General features: G+C 47.4%; 1 protein-coding gene across 1 annotated transcript in view; it reads right to left on the minus strand.

Annotated features, from left to right (window-relative positions):
* The window catches only part of TDRD12 (tudor domain containing 12), a 53,489-nt gene extending 45,646 nt beyond the window's left edge, over positions 1-7,843 (minus strand). Inside the window, exon 1 of the mRNA XM_063437460.1 lies at positions 7,716-7,843. The gene's annotated coding sequence lies outside the window, so the exon portion shown is untranslated. The remainder of the gene's footprint in view (positions 1-7,715) is intronic.
* Positions 7,844-22,365: the final 14,522 nt, after the last annotated feature.

Below are 22,365 nucleotides of genomic sequence, written 5' to 3' on the forward strand. Positions count from 1 at the left end.
ACTGGAGTGTGCCGTCAATTGACCGCCCAGAAGCTGCGGTTAACCGCAGCTTCATTGACGAACGCTGGGTGGCCTTTGTTCGTTTGCCGAACACGTGGCAGTGGCCATTTTAACTCCCGAACGGCCAGCGGTGTTCAGCGCTCAAACTATGGAACTGAAAACGGACACTTAATTGCGCGAACACCGCTGAGCCGCCAGCCTCCTTTCCTCTGCATTCGGTAGTGGAACCGACTGACTGTTCATTCGGTAGTTTGACCGTATGAACAGCATCATCCCAGATAGCCATGCCATGGAGCCTATTCGTGTAACGAAAGACTATGGGAAAGACTTTGACTCCATGGCGATTGACCTGTATGTATGTGATCTGAGCGCCATTCGGTAATAATGTGCGCTCAGATCTAAGATCTAAGCATATCTGGGGATATGTAGAATGTATGGGTTTTATGTGATAAAAGCAACCGTGTGTAATTTTATGTCTTTTTACTAACATGTGTGTAATGAAGTTTTGTCTCTGTCCTTGGAGATAATTGCATTACTTCCCAATTATCTCCAGCCCAGAGAGGAGGGATTGTGATGCATTGTGGGATTGTTGAAATGTGTAAGTCTGTGATTGGTTCTTTTACCCTTTGGTGCTTATAGTAGCTGCCTGTGTATTGGAAAGGGGAATATCGCCTAAACAGCTTTTACCTCTTGTGGGCAAAACAATCCGTTACAAGACACTTGCATTTAACGACCTTTTAATGTTCTGTTTACTTGTGCTCTCTATCAGTGCTTCTAAACCTTTAACAGAGCAGTGTCTAAAAAGAAAATTCCTAAGAACCCCTGCCTTGAAAAAGTAAATTCTAAATGCAAATTGTAGACACTCATACTTAAAGCGGCACTGTCATGCCGAATCCCGTTTTTTGTTTTTTAACCCCGCTCCCGCCTCCACTACATCCAATTGACCCCCTAGTCACCCCCAAATACCCCTAAGCCCCCCAGATTAAATCTTTATCTTCTGCCCCGATCTATATTCAGGGCGCCGCCATCTTTGTGTGGGTAGGTGAAGTCCCTGTGGGACACGTCATCTGCCCACACTAGACATGCGAACGGGAATTTCATCTATTCATTCATTCATCAGACAGACGAATGAATGAATAGAAAAAATCAGAAGAACAAACTAACACTGTATCAGTGTTCGTTTGCTCGTTCGGTTTATTACAAGGAGGGAGCTACCGGCACGCAGCTCCCTCCTTGTAATATGTACAGATAGAAGCGGCAGGGAGCAGTGCTCACCGCCACTTCATAAGCCCCCCATGTCCCCCCCCTCACTCTATGGGGGTCAATATGACCCCCATAATAGCACAAGGGAGATTAAAATCTCCCGAATGCCCCTACTATACCGCGAGTATGGGCATGTCTACTGTGGGGGACCTGGGGGACCTAATTTTTAGGACCTACCGTCCTCCCCCCCCCCCCGGCCCCCACCCCTGAGCGGTGGGGGGGGACCTACTGTCCTCGCCCCCCCTGGCCCCCACCCCTGAGCGGTGGCCCTAAATAAAGATATGGGGGGAACCTACTGTCCTCCCCCCGGCCCCCACCCCTGAGCGGTGGGTGGGGGCCCTAAAAAACAATAAGGGGGGGACCTACTGTCCCCCCCGGCCCCCACCCCTGAATGGCGGGAGGGGGCCCTAAATGAAACCCCCCCCCCCAATCAAGGTGACTAGGCTTGAAATCCATCCAATCACAGTGCTTTGTGTCATTTTACATAGCGTGGGAAAATTCCAAATAACTTTCCCACGCTGTGTAAAATGACACAGAGCACTGTGATTGGATGGATTTCAAGCCATCCAATCACAGTGCTCTGTGTCATTTTACACAGCGTGGGAAAATGCCAAATAACTTTCCCACGCTGTGTAAAATGACAAAGAGCACTCTGATTGGCTTAAACCCACCAATCAGAGTGTTCTTAGCCTAATTGCAGGGCGGGGCAAGGCTTTATAAGCCTTGCCCCGCCCTGCGTAGCTCACTCTGCACGGAGCCCTCCATGATGGATAATTTTTTTGCGCTCGGGTTTTTTATTTTATTTTAAGTTCGACGGGTATGATGGCTTTTTATTTGCCCTTTTTTGGGGCTGAAAAATGAAGATTTTAGAAAAAAGACGTCAAATAGTACGTTTTTTTGTTTTGTTTTTTTTACAGGTTAGTTATTTTATTCCCCCCTCACTATTTTTAGGGTGAGGGGGGTAGGTAGGGGATAGTTTGATTTGGGTGGGGGGAGGGGTGACTAGGGGCTTGGGACCCCTAGTCACCTTGATGGGGGGGGGCTCCCACCCGCCGCTCAGGGGTGGGGGCCGGGGGGGACAGTAGGTCCCCCCCCTTATTGTTTTTTTAGCCGGGGCGACAGTAGGTCCCCCCCTCTCTTTATTTAGGGCCCCCACCCACCGCTCAGGGGTGGGGGCCAAGGGGGGAGGACAGTAGGTCCCCTCTATTGTTTTTTTAGGGCCCCCACCCACCGCTCAGGGGTGGGGGTCGGGGTCGGGGGGGAGGACGGTAGTCCCCCCCCCATTCTTATCTAGGGCCCTAACCCACTGCTCAGGGGTGGGGGCTGGGGGGGAGGACAGTAGGTCCCCCCCATATCTTTATTTAGGGCCCCACCCACCGCTCGCTCAGGGGTGGGGGCCGGGGGGGGGGGGAAGAGGACGGTAGGTCCCCCCCCCATTCTTATCTAGGGCCCCCATCCACCGCTCAGGGGTGGGGGCCGGGGGGGGGGGGAGGACAGTAGGGGTCCCCCCTTTATTGTTATTTAGGGGGCCCCCACCAGCCGCGCAAGGGGAGGTGGGGAGGTTATTAGGCTGCTCACTGCTTACTAGACATGGCCCTACTCGCGGTATAGCAAGTAGGGGCATATTATTTACTAATACTAAGTAATCTTTACTTAGTATTAGTAAATTTGGCTGAAAGACCAATTTAGGTCTTTCAGCCTTTTAGTAGATAGCTCCCTAATACCGTGGGAATTAGGGAGTTATCTACTAAGCGGCTGCAAAATGCAGCCGCGGCAATGAATAGGATCGGAGTTTCATTCATTAGAATGAAATTGCGATCCGAACAAAGTGCCGAATTGCGTTCTACAAGAAACGAACATACTGTTCTCATTCAGTTAGAGCGCATTTCGGCAGTTTCGTCTAAAATGACAGGAAGCATCGTGGGAACAGGGAGGAAAGGTAAGGATCATGGGAACATTTCTCTGACCAGCGGAAATGAAGCACACTTTGCTCCTCCGCTGGTCAGAGCTGGTCAAGCGGAGGAATCCTCCATAAGGCAAAGAGTCCCTACTTTGTCTTATGATTTTAAAGAAAACTAAAGAAGACAGGAAGAAAAAAATAACAGATCCTGAGAGAGGGAGAGAAGAGGAAGAGATTGAGGAAAGGTAAGTTCGGCATGACAGTGCCGCTTTAAGTAAATCCCATACTGGAGAACAAGCCTGAATAAGGCTAGCAGAGAATATTTTTAGAATAAATATGACATAATGTGAATATTGTGTATGAAATATTAATCTGAAGTATAAAAGTCACAAAAGAAAATGCACACTTTATAGTTATACACATAGGAAACTGACACACACATATTCAGTGGCAAACACTCACTAATTTCACCAACATACGCTCACTAATTTCACCAACATACACACACTTTCTCTCACACACTCACACATTGTTTTTATTTAAGTCCTCCCAGCCTCCCTTCCTTTGGGAGAGCTGGAGTAGATCTTTTCTCTGGGGTCCAGTGTGGGATTTGTGTAATCTTAGTGTTCTTCCTTAAAGGGAAACTCCAGTGCCAGAAAAACGATCCGTTTTTCTGGCACTGGAGGGTCCCTCTCCCTCCCACCCACCAATCCCCGGTTACTGAAGGGGTGAAAACCCCTTCAGTCACTTACCTGGGACAGCGGCGATGTCCCTCGCCGCTGTCTCCGCCTCCGCGACGCTCCTCCTAGTGATTACATCGGCCGGTGGGCGAGACTAATCTCGCTCACCGGCCGAGGAGACCTAATGCGCATGCGCGGAAATTCCGTGCATGCGCATTACGTCTCCCCATAGGAAAGCATTGAAAAATCATTTCAATGCTTTCCTATGGGGTTTTGAGCGACGCTGGAGGTCCTCACACAGCGTGAGGACGTCCAGCGACGCTCTAGCACAGGAAACCTGTGCTAGAACCCAGGAAGTGACCTCTAGTGGCTGTCTAATAGACAGCCACTAGAGGTGGAGTTAACCCTGCAATGTAAATATTGCAGTTTATGAAAAACTGCAATAATTACACTTGCAGGGTTAAGGGTAGTGGGAGTTGGCACCCAGACCACTCCAATGAGCAGAAGTGGTCTGGGTGCCTGGAGTGTCCCTTTAACTGCTCCCTGGCGTGATGCTTAGTGATGCCAGAGTGACATCATAACCCGGCTCCTGGGATTACCGCAGGGCCACACGAGAAAGCAGTGGTAGAAACATCGTAAGAATACAGCTCCCTCATCACCTACATTTGACCCAAGGGGCCAAGCTTTGGTGTACCTTCAGGGGTACACATACCACAGGTTGAGAAACTAGGCTCTATATTGAGCAAATATGGGTTTGAGAGTTCTGAAACAATATAATGAAGAGAAGTCATATTGCTCTGTTTGCCTCTAACTAGCAACTAGGGCATCCATCTTGGCTGTCAATCATCACAATAAATGTAAAAAATAAAAACAATAAATGCCCTTTTCAGTCACTGAATACAGATAGTGGAAGAGTGTAACAGAAACTGTTTGTTTTGTGTGCCCTGGTCTGAACTGGATTAAGATGTCACTTGCTAAATCGTTAAAATAAAATGTAAAGGAAGCATTAAAAGGGATCACATTAAAAAGTTAACAAGTTAATGGTCATTTTCAAAGTTTTGTTCATTGGTGTAATTTCTAGACAAGTCACAGTGCACTTTTAAGTTAGTCATCCACAGTACTTATTGCAGCCCAGGTTATGGGGTGTCACAGGTGTCAGTTGAGTCAAATCTAGGTACAGTCAAGGGCTATCCAAGAGGAGTGTAGCACCAGGCCTCTACCTTAATTATTACAGTACTTTAAAGGGTTGTTTTCCTGGCACTTTAGCTCCCTATAGTGCAACCTCCGTCAAGGCACCCTCACCCCCTCCTCCCCGTGGAGTAGGTTTTTTGGTTAAAACCCAATTTCTGTCGCTTACCTGACTTGATAGCCGATGTCCCTCGGTGAGGACTCTGGTTCCCCCTCCACTCCTCCCTTGCTGGCGGGGGAGACCTAATTCGCATTAGTACTTATATAATGCTTTCCTATAGGGTTTTGGGTGACGCTGGATGTCTTCATGCATAGCGTGACTTCATCCAGTGTCAGTTAGACCCGAATGTCCCTCTTGAAGCTGTCTGGTACACAGCCACTAGAGGTGGAGTTAACCCTGACAGGTAATTACTGCAGTTTATTAAAACCTGCAATAATTATCCTTTCAGGGTTAAGGGGCCTGGGACTATTCACCCAGAACAATAGTGTGCACACTTCCTTTCAGTCCCGCCGGAAACCGGAACATGAAATTAAAGTTCCTGTACCGCGGTGCGCGCTGTGAAGCCGGCCCATGCTTCAGGACAGGTAAGTAATCATGGGAGGGGAAGTACACTATGGGAGGGGGGGGGGGGGGGGGAGGGGGAGGGGGAGGGGGAGGGAAGTACACTATGGGGGGGGGAGGGGGAGGGAAGTACACTATGGGAGGGGGAGGGAAGTACACTATGGGAGGGGGAGGGGGAGCGAAGTACACTATGGGAGGGGGGGGGAGGGAAGTACACTATGGGAGGGGGGGGAGGGAAGTACACTATGGGGGGGGGGGAGGGAAGTACACTATGGGAGGGGAGGGGGGGGGAGTACACTATGGGAGGGGAGGGGAGAAGTACACTATGGGAGGGATGGGAGGGGGAAGTACACTATGGGAGGGGAGGGAGGGGGAAGTACACTATGGGAGGGGAGGGGGGGAGAATACTATGGGAGGGGAGGGGGGGAGAATACTATGGGAGGGGAGGGGGGGAGAATACTATGGGAGGGGAGGGGGGGAGAATACTATGGGGAGGGGAGGGGGAGAATACTATGGGGAGGGGAGGGGGAGAGAATACTATGGGGAGGGGAGGGGGAGAATACTATGGGGAGGGGAGGGGGAGAATACTATGGGGAGGGGAGGGGGAGAATACTATGGGAGGGGGGGGGGGAGAATACTATGGGAGGGGGGGGGGGAGAATACTATGGGAGGGGGGGGGGAGAATACTATGGGGGGGGGGGGAGAATACTATGGGAGGGGGGGGGGGAGAATACTATGGGAGGGGAGGGGGGGAGAATACTATGGGAGGGGAGGGGGGGAGAATACTATGGGAGGGGAGGGGGGGAGAATACTATGGGAGGGGAGGGGGGGAGAATACTATGGGAGGGGAGGGGGGGAGAATACTATGGGAGGGGAGGGGGGGAGAATACTATGGGAGGGGAGGGGGGGAGAATACTATGGGAGGGGAGGGGGGGAGAATACTATGGGAGAGGAGGGGAGGGGGGAGAATACTATGGGAGGGGAGGGGGGGAGAATACTATGGGAGGGGAGGGGGGGAGAATACTATGGAAAGGGGGGGGGACACTATGGGATGAGGGGGGAACACTATGGGATGAGGGGGGAACACTATGGGATGAGGGGAAATTTCCTGGAATTTCTTTCTAAAAATGAGGTGCGTGTTATACGCCGGTGCGTGTTATACGCCGATAAATACGGTACTTACCTAGGCCCGCTGAGCGGTCTAGTCTTTTAAAATAATCTAGTTCTCTACTGAGCTAAGCAGAGCTGTGTTCACTGGCTGAGAGTGTAAGAGTAAGTGCTCTCAGCCAATGAGTTTCGCCCTATATCGGCTGTGCTTAGATCTATAAAGGCATCTAGATCGAGCCTAAATCGCTGAGTTAGAGAAGAATTAAACCATTATTTCACACTGACTGCGTTTGCCAAAACTGTACAATGCCTGTAACTTCTCAACAATTCTTATAGTTAAAGGGACACTATAGTCACCTGAACAACTTTAGCTTAATGAAGCAGTTTTGGTCTATAGAACATACCCCTGCAGCCTCACTGCTCAATCCTCTGCCATTTAGGAGTTAAATCCCTTTGTTTATGAACCCTAGTCACACCTCCCTGCATGTGACTTGCACAGCCTTCCATAAACACTTCCTGTAAAGAGAGCCCTATTTAGGCTTTCTTTATTGCAAGTTCTGTTTAATTAAGATTTTCTTATCCCCTGCTATGTTAATAGCTTGCTAGACCCTGCAAGAGCCTCCTGTATGTGATTAAAGTTCAACTTAGAGATTGAGATACAATTATTTAAGGTAAATTACATCTGTTTGAAAGTGAAACCAGTTTTTTTTTTTCATGCAGGCTCTGTCAATCATAGCCAGGGGAGGTGTGGCTAGGGCTGCATAAACAGAAACAAAGTGATTTAACTCCTAAATGACAGTGAAATTGCAGACGAATGATCTATACACTAAAACTGCTTTATTTAGCTAAAGTAATTTAGGTGACTATAGTGTTCCTTTAAAGAAGCACTCTATGCATCATAACCCCTGCAGTTCACTGTCATAGTTATGGTACCAAGAGTGCCCGCCCACATGCCAACCTAGCATAATTGATCACACAGTTCTAGCCATATAAAAAAAAAAAAAAAAAAACGTACCTGGGTGCTGCTGAGCACCTACCCTTCCAATAATCTCAAAAAGGGGAAGCTGGTGGACAAGTCAGGTGATTATTCACTGACTGATCGTGTCAGCTGAGCACATTCACAGCCAACCAAGGAGTTCCTGTCTGGAACTAAAATCACACATGTGGATTGTACTACTCAGGAAGGCCAGAAGCAAGATAAGGCATCGGGTGGGACCTGGCAAATGTCAACCCAAAACAATAGTCACATTAGTGACTAACCAGGTCTTAGTCCAATGGTTTGACCTCCAACAATTGATTAGCATGTAATAGTTCAGGGCAGGCTTTAACCCTTTCAGTGCTGTTAGCCACATAGCCAATACACTCTGAAAAAGCCTTTTCCAATTAACCAGTCAGAGCAGAGGCTGGAGTAGTGAAATCACTACGTACTAGAATCACGTCTTTATTGCAATAGAGGGAGAAGCAGTACAAATGGATTCTGAGAGACCGTGTGTTTGGAAGTTTGCATATATACAAGTTATCAGATACAAACAAAAAAAAAATGTTAAAGGGACACTATAGTCACCTGAACAACTTCAGCTTAGTGAGGTTGTTCAGATGAGAACTATAGCTCCCTGCAACCTCTCATGTAAACACTGTATTTTCTGAGAAAATACAGTGTTTACATTGAAAGCTAGGAACACCTCCAGTTGCAGTCACTCAGAGTGAACCAGAGGGACTTCGGAGTTGATGGAGGCATAATATGCCTCCCTCCACTCAGATCTGCGGTCAGCAGAGCACAGGGCAGCACTGTGCACAGCATCCTGTGATTCAGTATCACCTCCCTCTGCATGCAGACATTGAACTTTCCTCATAGAGATTCATTGATTCAATTCATCTCTATGAGGAGATGCTGATTGGCCAGGGCTGTCTTTGAATCATGCTGGCTCTGCCCCTGATCTGCCTCTTTGTCAGTCTAGGCCAATCCTATGGGGAAGCATTGTGATTGGATCAGGCTACCTTATGTCAGCAGACTGCTTGTTTTTCTGAGTCTAACAGCATGCAGATTTACAGCTTCAGGCTTTAATTGTCAGGATTACTGTTTGATCCAGCACGTAGAACTGTATAGCACGGATGACAAATAAGTAACGTATTACCGGTCCTTAGAATGGACGGATTTAACGTACAAAGAATAGTCAAAAATACTAGCCGAGGTCAGGGAACACAGAAAGGGACACAGCGATGAGGAAAGCCAGGAGTCAGGATACCAGAATACAGAGAAGTCAATAAACAAAGCCAAACCAGGTAGAAAACTATAAACAGGAACGCGCTCTCGGACAACCACAAGGGAAACCACGACAGGGCACTGAGCAGGATGAGAACTGGGCCTAAATACCCCTCCTCTAGATCTGTAACCGGCCTTTGACCCCAAATACAGTTACCAGGTTTCATTTGCATAATTGCTGCTCAGCATTAACCCTTCTGTGGATTAGGTTGCTGCTGGGCACAACTTTTCCTGTGTGGACAGTAAATGTCATTAACCACATTTTTATAAGCGGATGAATATGTGACATTAATACAGTAAGATTTTTACTAAATGAATGGAGGCATGAGGGGCCCACGGGGGCTAGATGGTGGTGTTAACACTATAGGGTCAGGAATACATGTTTGTGTTCCTGACCCTATAGTGATCCTTCAAGTTACCCCCCATCTACCATTTATCACAATATAATACTTTGCTAGCCAGGAGGGTGAGCAGTAATATCGGTTGGCCTTGGGTGGCAACAAATGAAATTATATTACTAACATACAGTTTTGCCTATTAACCCTTTATTAGCAGTCAGAAAGTTATCCAAAATATCAGTTGGAATATACTGCTATGCTGGTATGAATATTTGCCACAATGCCATCGGTTACAAGATCCGCCATGTTCTCCTACACCCACATAATGTCACCATACTGATAGCCAGGGCATGAAAAGTGCTGCTCTGCAGTATTTATCACTGACATGCTGCTTTTCTCATGGAGACAGTCTCTCTGCAAATGTATGTAGCATTGACACGCTGCACTCATCACTAAGACTGACAATCTCCCCCTTGCCTACTGTATATATCATTGATACGCAGTGCTCCTCACTCAGTCTCCGCCCTGCAGTATAGAGCACCCCTCACTAAGGCAACTTCCCCCTACTGTATGTAGCATTGAAACGCTGCACTCAGTAATACAGTTGGGAGCTCATTGAGGCAGTCTCCCCTCTGCAGTGTATAGCATTGACATGCTGCACTCCTCACTCAGTCTCCCCTCTGCAGTGTATATAGCATTGACATGCTGCACTCCTCACTCTGTCTCCCCTCTGCAGTGTATATAGCATTGACATGCTGCACTCCTCACTCAGTCTCCCCTCTGCAGTGTATATAGCATTGACATGCTGCACTCCTCACTCAGTCTCCCCTCTGCAGTGTATATAGCATTGACATGCTGCACTCCTCACTCAGTCTCCCCTCTGGTGTATATAGCATTGGCATGCTGCACTCCTCACTCAGTCTCCCCTCAGGTGTATATAGCATTGACATGCTGCACTCCTCACTCAGTCTCGTATCTGGGGTATATAGCATTGATATGCTGCACTCATCACTGTCTCCCCTCTGCGGTGAATATAGCATTGACATGCTGCACTCCTCACTCTGTCTCCCCTCTGCGGTATATAGCATTGACATGCTGCACTCCTCACTCAGTCTCCCCTCTGCGGTATATAGCATTGACATGCTGCACTCCTCACTCAGTCTCCCCTCTGCGGTATATAGCATTGACATGCTGCACTCCTCACTCAGTCTCCCCTCTGGGGTATATAGCATTGACATGCTGCACTCCTCACTGCCTCCCCTCTGCAGTGTATATAGCATTGACATGCTGCACTCCACACTGCCTCCCATCTGCAGTGTATATAGCATTGACATGCTGCACTCCTCACTCAGTCTCCCCTCTGCGGTATATAGCATTGACATGCTGCACTCTTCACTCAGTCTCCCCTCTGGGGTATATAGCATTGACATGGTGCACTCCTCACTGTCTCCCCTCTGCGGTATATAGCATTGTCATGCTGCACTCCTCATTGAGGCAGTCACCATCCTGCAGCACTGGAACGCTACATACAGCACGGCAGCACTTTTCATTCCATGCCAGTCTCCATGGTAACGCTATGCAGTGGCCACGTGCGGTAACCCGTTACCTGCTATCCGACACCACAGTCCGCGTGCTCCCTGCCAGTAACGGTCACACTGACTCCGCCCACAGAAACCCCGCCTCACAGCGCGACAACTGCGCACTTCCGGCTTCCGCATGGCGTCACTTCCGGTACTGGGAGGATCCGGCCCTCGCGGGAGAGTAATTACCATAATACAGATACCGGCTGTCAGAGTGAACCCCTATAATACAGATACCGGGTGTCAGAATGAACCCCTATAATACACATACCGGGTGTCAGAGAGAACCCCTATAATACAGATACCGGGTGTCAGAGTGAACCCCTATAATACAGATACCGGGTGTCAGAGTGAACCCCTATAATACAGATACCGGCTGTCAGAGTGAACCCCTATAATACAGATACCGGGTGTCAGAGTGAACCCCTATAATACAGATACCGGGTGTCAGAGTGAAACCCTATAATACAGATACCGGGTGTCAGAATGAACCCCTATAATACAGATACCGGGTGTCAGAGAGAACCCCTATAATACAGATACCGGGTGTCAGAGTGAACCCCTATAATACAGATACCGGGTGTCAGAGAGAACCCCTATAATACAGATACCGGGTGTCAGAGTGAACCCCTATAATACAGATACCGGCTGTCAGAGAGAACCCCTATAATACAGATACCGTGTGTCAGAGAGAACCCCTATAATACAGATACCGGCTGTCAGAGTGAACCCCTATAATACAGATACCGGGTGTCAGAATGAACCCCTATAATACAGATACCGGGTGTCAGAGTGAACCCCTATAATACAGATACCGTGTGTCAGAGTGAACCCCTATAATACAGATACCGGCTGTCAGAGTGAACCCCTATAATACAGATACCGGGTGTCAGAATGAACCCCTATAATACAGATACCGGCTGTCAGAGTGAACCCCTATAATACAGATACCGTGTGTCAGAGTGAACCCCTATAATACAGATACCGGCTGTCAGAGTGAACCCCTATAATACAGATACCGTGTGTCAGAGTGAACCCCTATAATACAGATACCGGCTGTCAGAGTGAACCCCTATAATACAGATACCGGCTGTCAGAGTGAACCCCTATAATACAGATACCGGGTGTCAGAGAGAACCCCTATAATACAGATACCGGGTGTCAGAATGAACCCCTATAATACAGATACCGGCTGTCAGAGTGAACCCCTATAATACAGATACCGGGTGTCAGAATGAACCCCTATAATACAGATACCGGGTGTCAGAGAGAACCCCTATAATACAGATACCGGGTGTCAGAGAGAACCCCTATAATACAGATACCGGGTGTCAGAATGAACCCCTATAATACAGATACCGGCTGTCAGAGTGAACCCCTATAATACAGATACCGGGTGTCAGAGAGAACCCCTATAATACAGATACCGGGTGTCAGAATGAACCCCTAAAATACAGATACCGGCTGTCAGAGTGAACCCCTATAATACAGATACCGGGTGTCAGAGAGAACCCCTATAATACAGATACCGGTTGTCAGAATGAACCCCTATAATACAGATACCGGCTGTCAGAGTGAACCCCTATAATACAGATACCGGGTGTCAGAGAGAACCCCTATAATACACATACCGGGTGTCAGAGTGAACCCCTATAATACACATACCGGGTGTCAGAGAGAACCCCAATAATACAGATACCGGGTGTCAGAGTGAACCCCTATAATACAGATACCGGGTGTCAGAGTGAACCCCTATAATACAGATACCGGTGATGTAGAATTATTAAAAATCTTTATTGAACTTGTATTGAATTATTGCACTAACTCCATTTTAATTTCATACTGTGACAAATCCTCCATTTTGTCCTCATAACCTGACTTCTTCATTTTAAAACTACATTACATGACAGAATTTCCCAGCACATCTAACACAATGGACAAAGACTGTATTTTCTATAAAGACATGACTAACTCAGGAACTGCTGAATTTCCCCTAACTCGCAACATAGTATAAATTGAAGGCCATGAGAACACTGTAGTAATGAAATGTTCTATTCATAAGAGACCTTGCACCTGACCACAGACCTGACATCATGACAGTGTAAAATGACGCTCAAGCCCCCCTTTCCACCGAGTAAACCTCATGCTAAGGGAAATGGCGCTTGAGCCCCTTGTCCCCACCCGTGTCCAAACAATACCACCTCTCGGTGGGTGGACACATAGCTAACCACTTAGTTTTTGAGCCAATTAATTATATTGATAGGTGGACACTAATCCAGACACTTAACAATTAATCCAATTAATGATGTGTATTTACTGATATTCTGATAATCAATGATGACGCAAAATGCCTCTTAAAAGGGCCTGCGCGCCCGCTTTTCTTCACTTGCCAATAAATTTTCTCGAAGTTATTTTAACCTGAACTCCGTGTGTCAGACTTAATTACTTCAGCGTATATACGCAATTCAATTTTCTTAATTTGGACAGGAACAGATAGACATTTAAACATTTTGGTTTACTGCTAAAAAGTACCATAACAACTTAGGCGCCCAACGTGGGGCATCCGGCTATGTCCGGCCGGTGAGCCGTCCTAAGGAAGACGCAGTTGGACGGAGGAATCCGGAAGGAAAGGAGATTGATCACCTCCAGGTACACGGTAGAGACTACTGCAGAGCCACCGGTATGTTCCGGCCCCTTTGATTGACCCGTCCACGTGTCTGTGACTGCTTCCCGGGAGGACATCAAAGACAGGTAATATCTTGCCCGGTGTCTCGTTACTCACTTGTTTACCTGCATTTAGTCTATCTGTTGCCTGGGTGTGTTTGAATTGGCCTGTTTTAGTTAAGTGCCCAGGCTGAATGTTTATTTGTTTCCCCTTTTTGGGATAAAAGGGGGGGTGGACCCGTGGTAGTTTGCCTGGGGGTCCTGTGTTTGTCTGTTGCCCCTTTTGGGATAAAGGGGGGGTGGACCCGGGGGATTTGCCTGGAGTCCTGTTGCCTGTTTACTCCTTTTAGGAGCCACGTGGCTGTGGCTGTAGGGAAAAAGGGGGGTTGACCTGTGGAAGCTTTCCTGGGGGTCTTCTTTGCCTGTTTACCTCTTTTAGGAGCCTCGTAGCTGTGGCTGTATGGAAAAAGAGGAGTGTTGGAACTGTGGATTTTGTGTAGACTCATAATTTCCTGTGATCCTTCTTGTGTCACTTTGACAGCCTAGCTAGCTCCATTGTGCAGGTAACTCTGCTTACAGAGAGGTGGTAACCCACAGCTTCGAGCGCTGAGGCTGGTGGAATTCCAATTTTCTTTTATTTGTGGCGGGCGGATTCAAGCAGGCATTGCTTGTCTCCAGCACCACGTAGTAGTGAGACTTATAAGTGGGATTTTATAGGGGCACTACGGGAGTGAGGATAGAGGTGGCCACATTCTTGTGGACTGCTGTAACGAGGGAGGCTAGACAGGATTCGGGTCGGAGAGGATTGCTGTTTCCTGTGGCCGCTGGTAGTGAGACTTGAGGAAGTCATTCTCCGAGCGGGGACACTACGAGGTTGAGGGAGGTGACCTAGGTCACACGAGTAAAGGAAAGGAATTACTGTTGATTTTATTTGAACTGTGATGCATGCACTGTATTTCAATTGTATTGTTGTCTTGTTTGTTTAATTAGGAGTCATTCAAACTCCTGTGTCTGTCTCTAAGGATTTCTCCTTACCTTTCTACCTTTTCTACACTTCCTATATTGTTATTCTATCCACTCCTATTTCTCTTGATAGAGAAGTGATTGGTCACACACTTCTCACCTCGCTCCAATCCGTGTCTACCACCTCGGGTAGGCGGATTCAGTGACTAGTCTACGTTTTGGGAAGACGCACTTGAGGGGGGCCCACAATCCTCAGGTGGCAGTCGAGCATTGTAGACGTTCCTGTTCAGTTTTCCTTGTCTTTCCCTATATCTAGGACGCTGGTGTAGGGGGAGGGGGAATATGGGGCAGGAATTGAGTAAGCCCGGTAGGGGCTGGCTCGCATGTGATTTAGTTGAAGACAGAGAGGGAGAGGAAATGGTTAAAGGCGTTGAAAGAATTGCTAAAGTGTGTAAAATTGCTGTGCCTTCATGTGGTAGATTACAACCAGAAAGCTGGCGTAGATTACTGACAGAGAAGAAAGGCAAGCTCACAGATAACGATTTATTAAAGACTGCTGAAGCATGGTACAGAGTAGCGAAGGCTATTCAGCAGGAAGGTTGGGTTGAGGAAGAAATAAACCACAAAGGTGTGAAATTGTTTGTGTATCATAATAATTGTATTGCTGGGGCATTCCCTCAGCCAGCGCCCCAAAATGGCGCCCAGGGGATGTCTATTCCTAAGGTTCAGTCAGCAGTAGGTGATAGCCAGCTGACTATGTTCCCCACTCCCAATCCTTCCGAAGCCCATCCCATCACCTCCCCTGTCTGCCCGGTCCTGAATTCTGATGGATCTTTCTTTTCCCCTTCCCCGTCTCTAACATTCCCATCATCCTCATCCATCCCTACGCTACCTCCTGTACCTAATCCTAACATTTCATCTGCCATTTCTTCCCTGCATTCTCTCTCCGTTGATAATCCCCTCCCATCTGCATCCGCCCAGCTAACTACCCCCTCCTCCCTTGCTCCGGCTCCTCCTTCTGCACCCACCCCTACCAATCCCTCTCCGTCCTCTCCCGTAACCGCCCCCACCCCGGCCCAATATCCCACCTCTTTCCCAAATCCTCACCCAACTCTCCTGCCCTCCCCAGCCTGGCCATACCCTTTCCCGTATCCCATGGCCCTGCCCTATCCAAATTATCCATACCCCCTTCCCCAAGCCACTCCCCAGGTTCCGGTCATGCCCAGTACGGCACAGTCTGCCCCGGATGTGCCCACATCCAACATGGCCGCCACTTCTTCCCTTAACCCCAATGCAGCTTCCTTTCACGCCCCCAATATGGCGGCCCCCAGTCATTCAGCCCTGATGCCGGTACTTCCCGGTGACTACTTATCCCAAGACTATGACCCGCAAGCCACCCCCGCATCTGGAACTCCCTCTCACCCCCCGGTCCTGACACCTCAAGCGGGCCCCTCACGCAGGAGGGCCGAAATCGTAGAAATAGATGAGGAAAAGGATGACAGGGTATCCCAGGACTCATTGGAAGCTGCGGGAGCTTCAGCTCATCGTTCTATCGATGATCCCTTCGGACACAAGGGTCGGGGAGAACGGGCCCCTCCTAAATATGTTGCCTTTAACCCCACTCAAGCTAGTGCTTTAATGAAATCACTTCCTGACCCAGAAAAGCAGCCTATGCCTTTTTACCGAGGGATAGTTCAAATTCAAAAGACTTATTCCGCCGCATGGCGTGATTTATTGAGCATTTGTGCTATTAAAGCAGGGGATGCATATTGGCCCAGCATGGCCCGCCACCTCAGTACAGATCTGCTTGTAAGTGATATTGATTACCCCTCCGGAGTAACTTTTTGCAACCAATTAAGAGAATGGGCTAAGGACAAACTTGCAGATCAGGCTGCTGGCCTTACTGATGTTATACAAGATAAAGGAGAATCAGTGGAAAGGTTTCATGCAAGACTGTATCAAATGTTTACAGATTTGGGGTTTGATCTTACTGACAAGATCCATTCACAAATGCTGTCCGGTGCATTTGTCCAAGGTGTTAAAGATTCCATACGCAAGGGAATCATTGCTGCACGCCCTGAATATAAGGTTGTTCCTCTGGATATTTTACTTTTAGTTGCTAGAGGTCTGGAATCTGCCCAGACCCCAAGAAGACCCACCTCAGCTCCTCTCATGGTGTCCCGCTCCACTCCTGTCCCAAAAGGCACCAAACCTGAGGATGGACATTGCTTTAATTGCGGGGCCAAGGGACACTTTAGAAGTGATTGCCCTGAACCCAAGAGAGAACCTAAGAGACTGCCTAAGCCTGCCCCGGCTCCCAAAGCCACTAAAACTGTTCCAATAGTTGAGGAACCAGATGAATAGGAAATTGGCAAGCCTGTGTCATTAACCCCTGTCATGGCAGTGTCTACATGGGATAAGGGGGGGCCACTTGCTACAGTGACTTTACCCATTGAGGGCCAACCAACCACATTTCTTGTTGACACAGGTGCAGCCCGTAGTGTTCTGCGAGAACAAGACCTGCCAGACCCATCTTTTCTGTCAAATATTGATGTCTCTTGTGTTGGAGTGGATGGCCAGCCAAGACACAGCCCTTTAACAACTCCACTACGAGTTGGCACTAGCCTGCTTGCTCGCTTTGTGGTATCCTCCACATGCCCAATTAACCTGTTAGGCGCTGATGTTCTCTCACGCCTGCAGGCATCTATCACCTTCACTCCAGACGGACAAGTAGAAATGTCTACACCTCTATCTGAATCAGACACCTCAGCCTTGTGCTCCCTACCTCTGATGCTGCATTTAGAAGGTCCCCGTGGGGAGGCAGCAGAACCGAGGTCCAATTTCCCAGACGTGTTAAAAACACAGGTGCCTGCTAAATTATGGTCCTCAGGCCCAGAGGACATAGGTCACCTAAATGTCCCACCTGTGGTGGTAAAGCTTATTCCAGGAGCTATGTTCCAAGAAAACCACAATATCCTTTAAAACCAGCACAGGCTGCAGCCATTTCTATCCAAATCAAAGCACTCTTGGAGAAGGGTGCTCTAGTGAAATGTAAATCTGAATGCAATACTCCATTATTTCCTGTGAAAAAGAAAACTCCAAAAGGTGAGCCAGAGAAGTACAGGATGGTTCAGGATCTCCGTGCCGTCAATGAAGCTACTGTCCTGGACACCCCTCTTGTACCAAATCCTCACACTCTGCTCTCTGGAGTCCCACCATCTGCAAAGTATTTCACAGTCATTGACCTGGCTAATGCCTTTTTCAGTGTCCCACTGGACCCATCCTGTCAATACCTGTTTGCTTTCACCCATGAAATGCAACAGTATACCTGGACTGTCATGCCCCAAGGGGCACAAAATTCTCCAAGTCAATTTGCAAGAGCCATGGGCACCATCCTTGACCCATGGCAAGCTGAACACCCGGAAGTTGTTTTGCTCCAGTATGTGGATGATTTACTACTCTGTGGAGATGATATACCCACTACTGAAAAGTGTTCAATTAGTCTCCTTTGCTATTTGGCAGAACAAGGATGCAAAGCTTCACTTATCAAGCTGCAATTCTGCCAACCTTCAGTAATTTTCCTTGGACATTGCCTATCTCAAGGTACCAGACATCTTACTCGGGACCGGGTAAGAGCAGTACTGGATATCCCACCTCCAAGGACTTCAAAATCTCTTCATGCCTTCTTAGGCCTCATTTCCTACTGCAGAGCATGGATCCCAGAAGCCTCTCTGCTTATGCAACCTCTCTATGATGCACTCAAGTCAGACCCATTCTGCCTGACCAATGAAGCTCTGGATAACTTCAAATCTCTTAAACGTGCAATTGCTTCTGCTCCTGCCTTGGGCCTACCAGACTATACCAAACCTTTCAAATTGTTTGTCTCTGAAAGACAAGGCCATGCTACAGGAGTTCTTACCCAAACTAATGACTTAAGAGGCCGCCAGAGGCCTATTGGATATTTCTCATGTCAACTGGACATTGTGGCCAGAGGGACTCCTTCATGCCTTAGGGCTGTTTTTGCTGCGAGAGAACTCATAGAAAGAACTTCAGATCTGGTCCTTGGCCACCCTCTGGTTGTTTTGGCCCCTCATGACATCTCTGCCATTATCAACCAAGTCCAGCTCAAGCACGTGTCTCCTGCTAGACACTTGCGTCTGCAATGTCATCTTCTTTTACCTGACAACATTTCTATACAAAGATGTCAAGTGCTTAATCCATCCACTCTTCTTCCACTCCCTGAGGGGGGTATCTACTATGGATTTATCACAGATGAGACCTACATCTACCTGCTATGTGGATGTATCAAGAAAATCATGCATCCACATTTGACATTTTACGAAGATGAGACACCTCTTTGTGAAGGCCCGGATTACGCCTTCTGTACCATGTGGTACAAGCCGAACATTACTCCTGAACCTTGCTATGAAGATGAGCTTTACCACTGGATTGATGTGAAGCTCACTGCTCAAGATTTCTATTGTGACTCTGAAGGCAATAGCATGGTTCTGATCCAATTACCTCCAGAACTCAATTACCTGTACCGTCATTGGGATACTGCTATCCCACATATTCCTGTTACCAAGTTGAAAACAAGGTCATGGAATGATCTTGGGCCCATGGCAAAGTTATGGGCCACCATGGATGAAACACAGCTACAGGAAAATGGTATTGCCAAATACCCAACAACTGACCTTCTGGAAGCATGGCCACGCCATTTCCTGGAAAAGGAGTTCCAAGATCTGGTCATAGTGAATGATTATGACCCAGAAACACCTCATGACTGTTTTGAACAGATGAAAATGGAGACAGTGCACTTACCAACTGTGCATGAGAATCCATTACCAGATCCAGATTTTACCCTGTTTGTGGACGGTTCAAGATATGCTGACGATGAGTTAGCCTATTAGGGTCAGATCTAGGGACAGACTTGCACTTTGCATTAACACCTAGCTAGCGGCCACGGGGTTTCTGTGCCTTTGGGTTAACACGTCTTCTGGTACTAACAAATAAAGCTTTATCTCTTAGAATCTAACATTTCATAGGGGGGACTGATGTAGAATTATTAAAAATCTTTATTGAACTTGTATTGAATTATTGCACTAACTCCATTTTAATTTCATACTGTGACAAATCCTCCATTTTGTCCTCATAACCTGACTTCTTCATTTTAAAACTACATTACATGACAGAATTTCCCAGCACATCTAACACAATGGACAAAGACTGTATTTTCTATAAAGACATGACTAACTCAGGAACTGCTGAATTTCCCCTAACTCGCAACATAGTATAAATTGAAGGCCATGAGAACACTGTAGTAATGAAATGTTCTATTCATAAGAGACCTTGCACCTGACCACAGACCTGACATCATGACAGTGTAAAATGACGCTCAAGCCCCCCTTTCCACCGAGTAAACCTCATGCTAAGGGAAATGGCGCTTGAGCCCCTTGTCCCCACCCGTGTCCAAACAATACCACCTCTCGGTGGGTGGACACATAGCTAACCACTTAGTTTTTGAGCCAATTAATTATATTGATAGGTGGACACTAATCCAGACACTTAACAATTAATCCAATTAATGATGTGTATTTACTGATATTCTGATAATCAATGATGACGCAAAATGCCTCTTAAAAGGGCCTGCGCGCCCGCTTTTCTTCACTTGCCAATAAATTTTCTCGAAGTTATTTTAACCTGAACTCCGTGTGTCAGACTTAATTACTTCAGCGTATATACGCAATTCAATTTTCTTAATTTGGACAGGAACAGATAGACATTTAAACATTTTGGTTTACTGCTAAAAAGTACCATAACACCGGGTGTCAGAGAGAACCCCAATAATACAGATACCGGGTGTCAGAGTGAACCCCTATAATACAGATACCGGGTGTCAGAGTGAACCCCTATAATACAGATACCGTGTGTCAGAGTGAACCCCTATAATACAGATACTGGGTGTCAGAGAGAACCCCTATAATACAGATACCGGGTGTCAGAGAGAACCCCAATAATACAGATACCGGGTGTCAGAGAGAACCCCTATAATACAGATACCGGGTGTCAGAGTGAACCCCTATAATACAGATACCGGGTGTCAGAGTGAACCCCTATAATACAGATACCGGGTGTCAGAGAGAACCCCTATAATACAGATACCGGGTGTCAGAGTGAACCCCTATAATACACATACCGGGTGTCAGAGTGAACCCCTATAATACACATACCGGGTGTCAGAGTGAACCCCTATAATACAGATACCGGGTGTCAGAGAGAACCCCTATAATACAGATACCGGGTGTCAGAATGAACTCCTATAATACAGATACCGGGTGTCAGAGTGAACCACTATAATACAGATACCGGGTGTCAGAGTGAACCCCTATAATACAGATACCGGGTGTCAGAATGAACCCCTATAATACAGATACCGGGTGTCAGAATGAACCCCTATATTACAGATACCGGGTGTCAGAGAGAACCCCTATAAGACAGATACTGTGTGTCAGAGTGAACCCCTATAATACAGATACTGTGTGTCAGAGTGAACCCCTATAATACAGATACAGGGTGTCAGAGTGAACCCCTATAACACAGATAATGGGTCTGGCCTAGGGGAAATGTAGTGTCAGAGGTCACCTCCACCTTGCTCTGGAATCAGAGTCTGGCATCAGGGTAATCCTATGATGCTAAAGGAGTGGGGGGGTGGGGGGGAGGGATTCCTGAGTCACGTGTCCAATACAGAGGGAAAGGTACTCTTAATTCAAAAGCATCTCCGCACTTTAGCACTGGACTATGTAATGTAGATGAAGAGGTTATCAGTGGATGCATTGTCAGGCTTAGTTCAGACACAGGTGACATGGAGGCATGGTGCAGCCGCCGAAGTGTCATTTGTCAAACCGTTTAGTTATACTGCACAGAAACAGTTTGACAAATTGCGCTACTGGCACCATAGCCACTACACTATGCTGTAATGGTTACGGTACATGCCGTTTTCCTTTAATCTCCATAACACTATATTTGTGGGCACGTGTAAGAGTGTACCCAGAGCATCAGGGGGGATGGGGTTTATCCATGGTGGGAGTTGCTCTGATATTAATGATTTCCATAGAGAACACCTCAATCCAATTTACATTTTTTATAGAATATCTCTGCAGCAAAGAAGTTGCAAAAAAAAAAAAAAAAAAAACAACTTTTGTTAAATGCACTCTTTTAGTAAAACATTTCACTTACCTACAATCAGGAGTGTCCCTTTAAGTTACACTCCAGGCACCATAACTGCTACAGCTTGCAGTAGTAGTAATTATTTTGCCAGATGTGCCCTTGCACCACGCCATTGTAAGTTAAAATGTTTTTGAACAGCTTTACCTGGTCCGCCAGGCGCTGCTCCCTGCCTCTACTACTAATGCTGGAAACTCCTAAGGAGGAACCTCTGCTAGCTTTCCTGAGCCAAGTCCTGCAATGCAAGGCTTAGCTCATTGGATGAGAATGATCAGCTGATGCTCTCAACCAATGAACTAGGCATTGCGGGGCCTAGGTAAGAAGAACTAATGGAAGTTTCTGCTTAGGTGCATCTAGCATTAAAAGTGAAGGTGGGCAGGGATGTCATAGCGGTGACACGCGATGTAAGTGTCAGAAATGCAATCACGAGCCGCTCCAGAACGCAAGGGGCTATAGAATTCGAGGGTAGTAAAATAGCCATATATGGAGACATTCCATTTTCCATACTGGTGGAAACGGAAACTGGCAGAGAATAAGAGAGAATGTTGAGAATGTTGTGGCCAGAGAGTGCTCCATAAAGTATCGTTGGGGAATGGAGGGGTCCCTAGACATGACAGTGGGGGACACATCCCA

This window comes from Pelobates fuscus, chromosome 12 (genome assembly GCF_036172605.1).
Source record: "Pelobates fuscus isolate aPelFus1 chromosome 12, aPelFus1.pri, whole genome shotgun sequence".
NCBI lineage: Eukaryota > Metazoa > Chordata > Amphibia > Anura > Pelobatidae > Pelobates > Pelobates fuscus.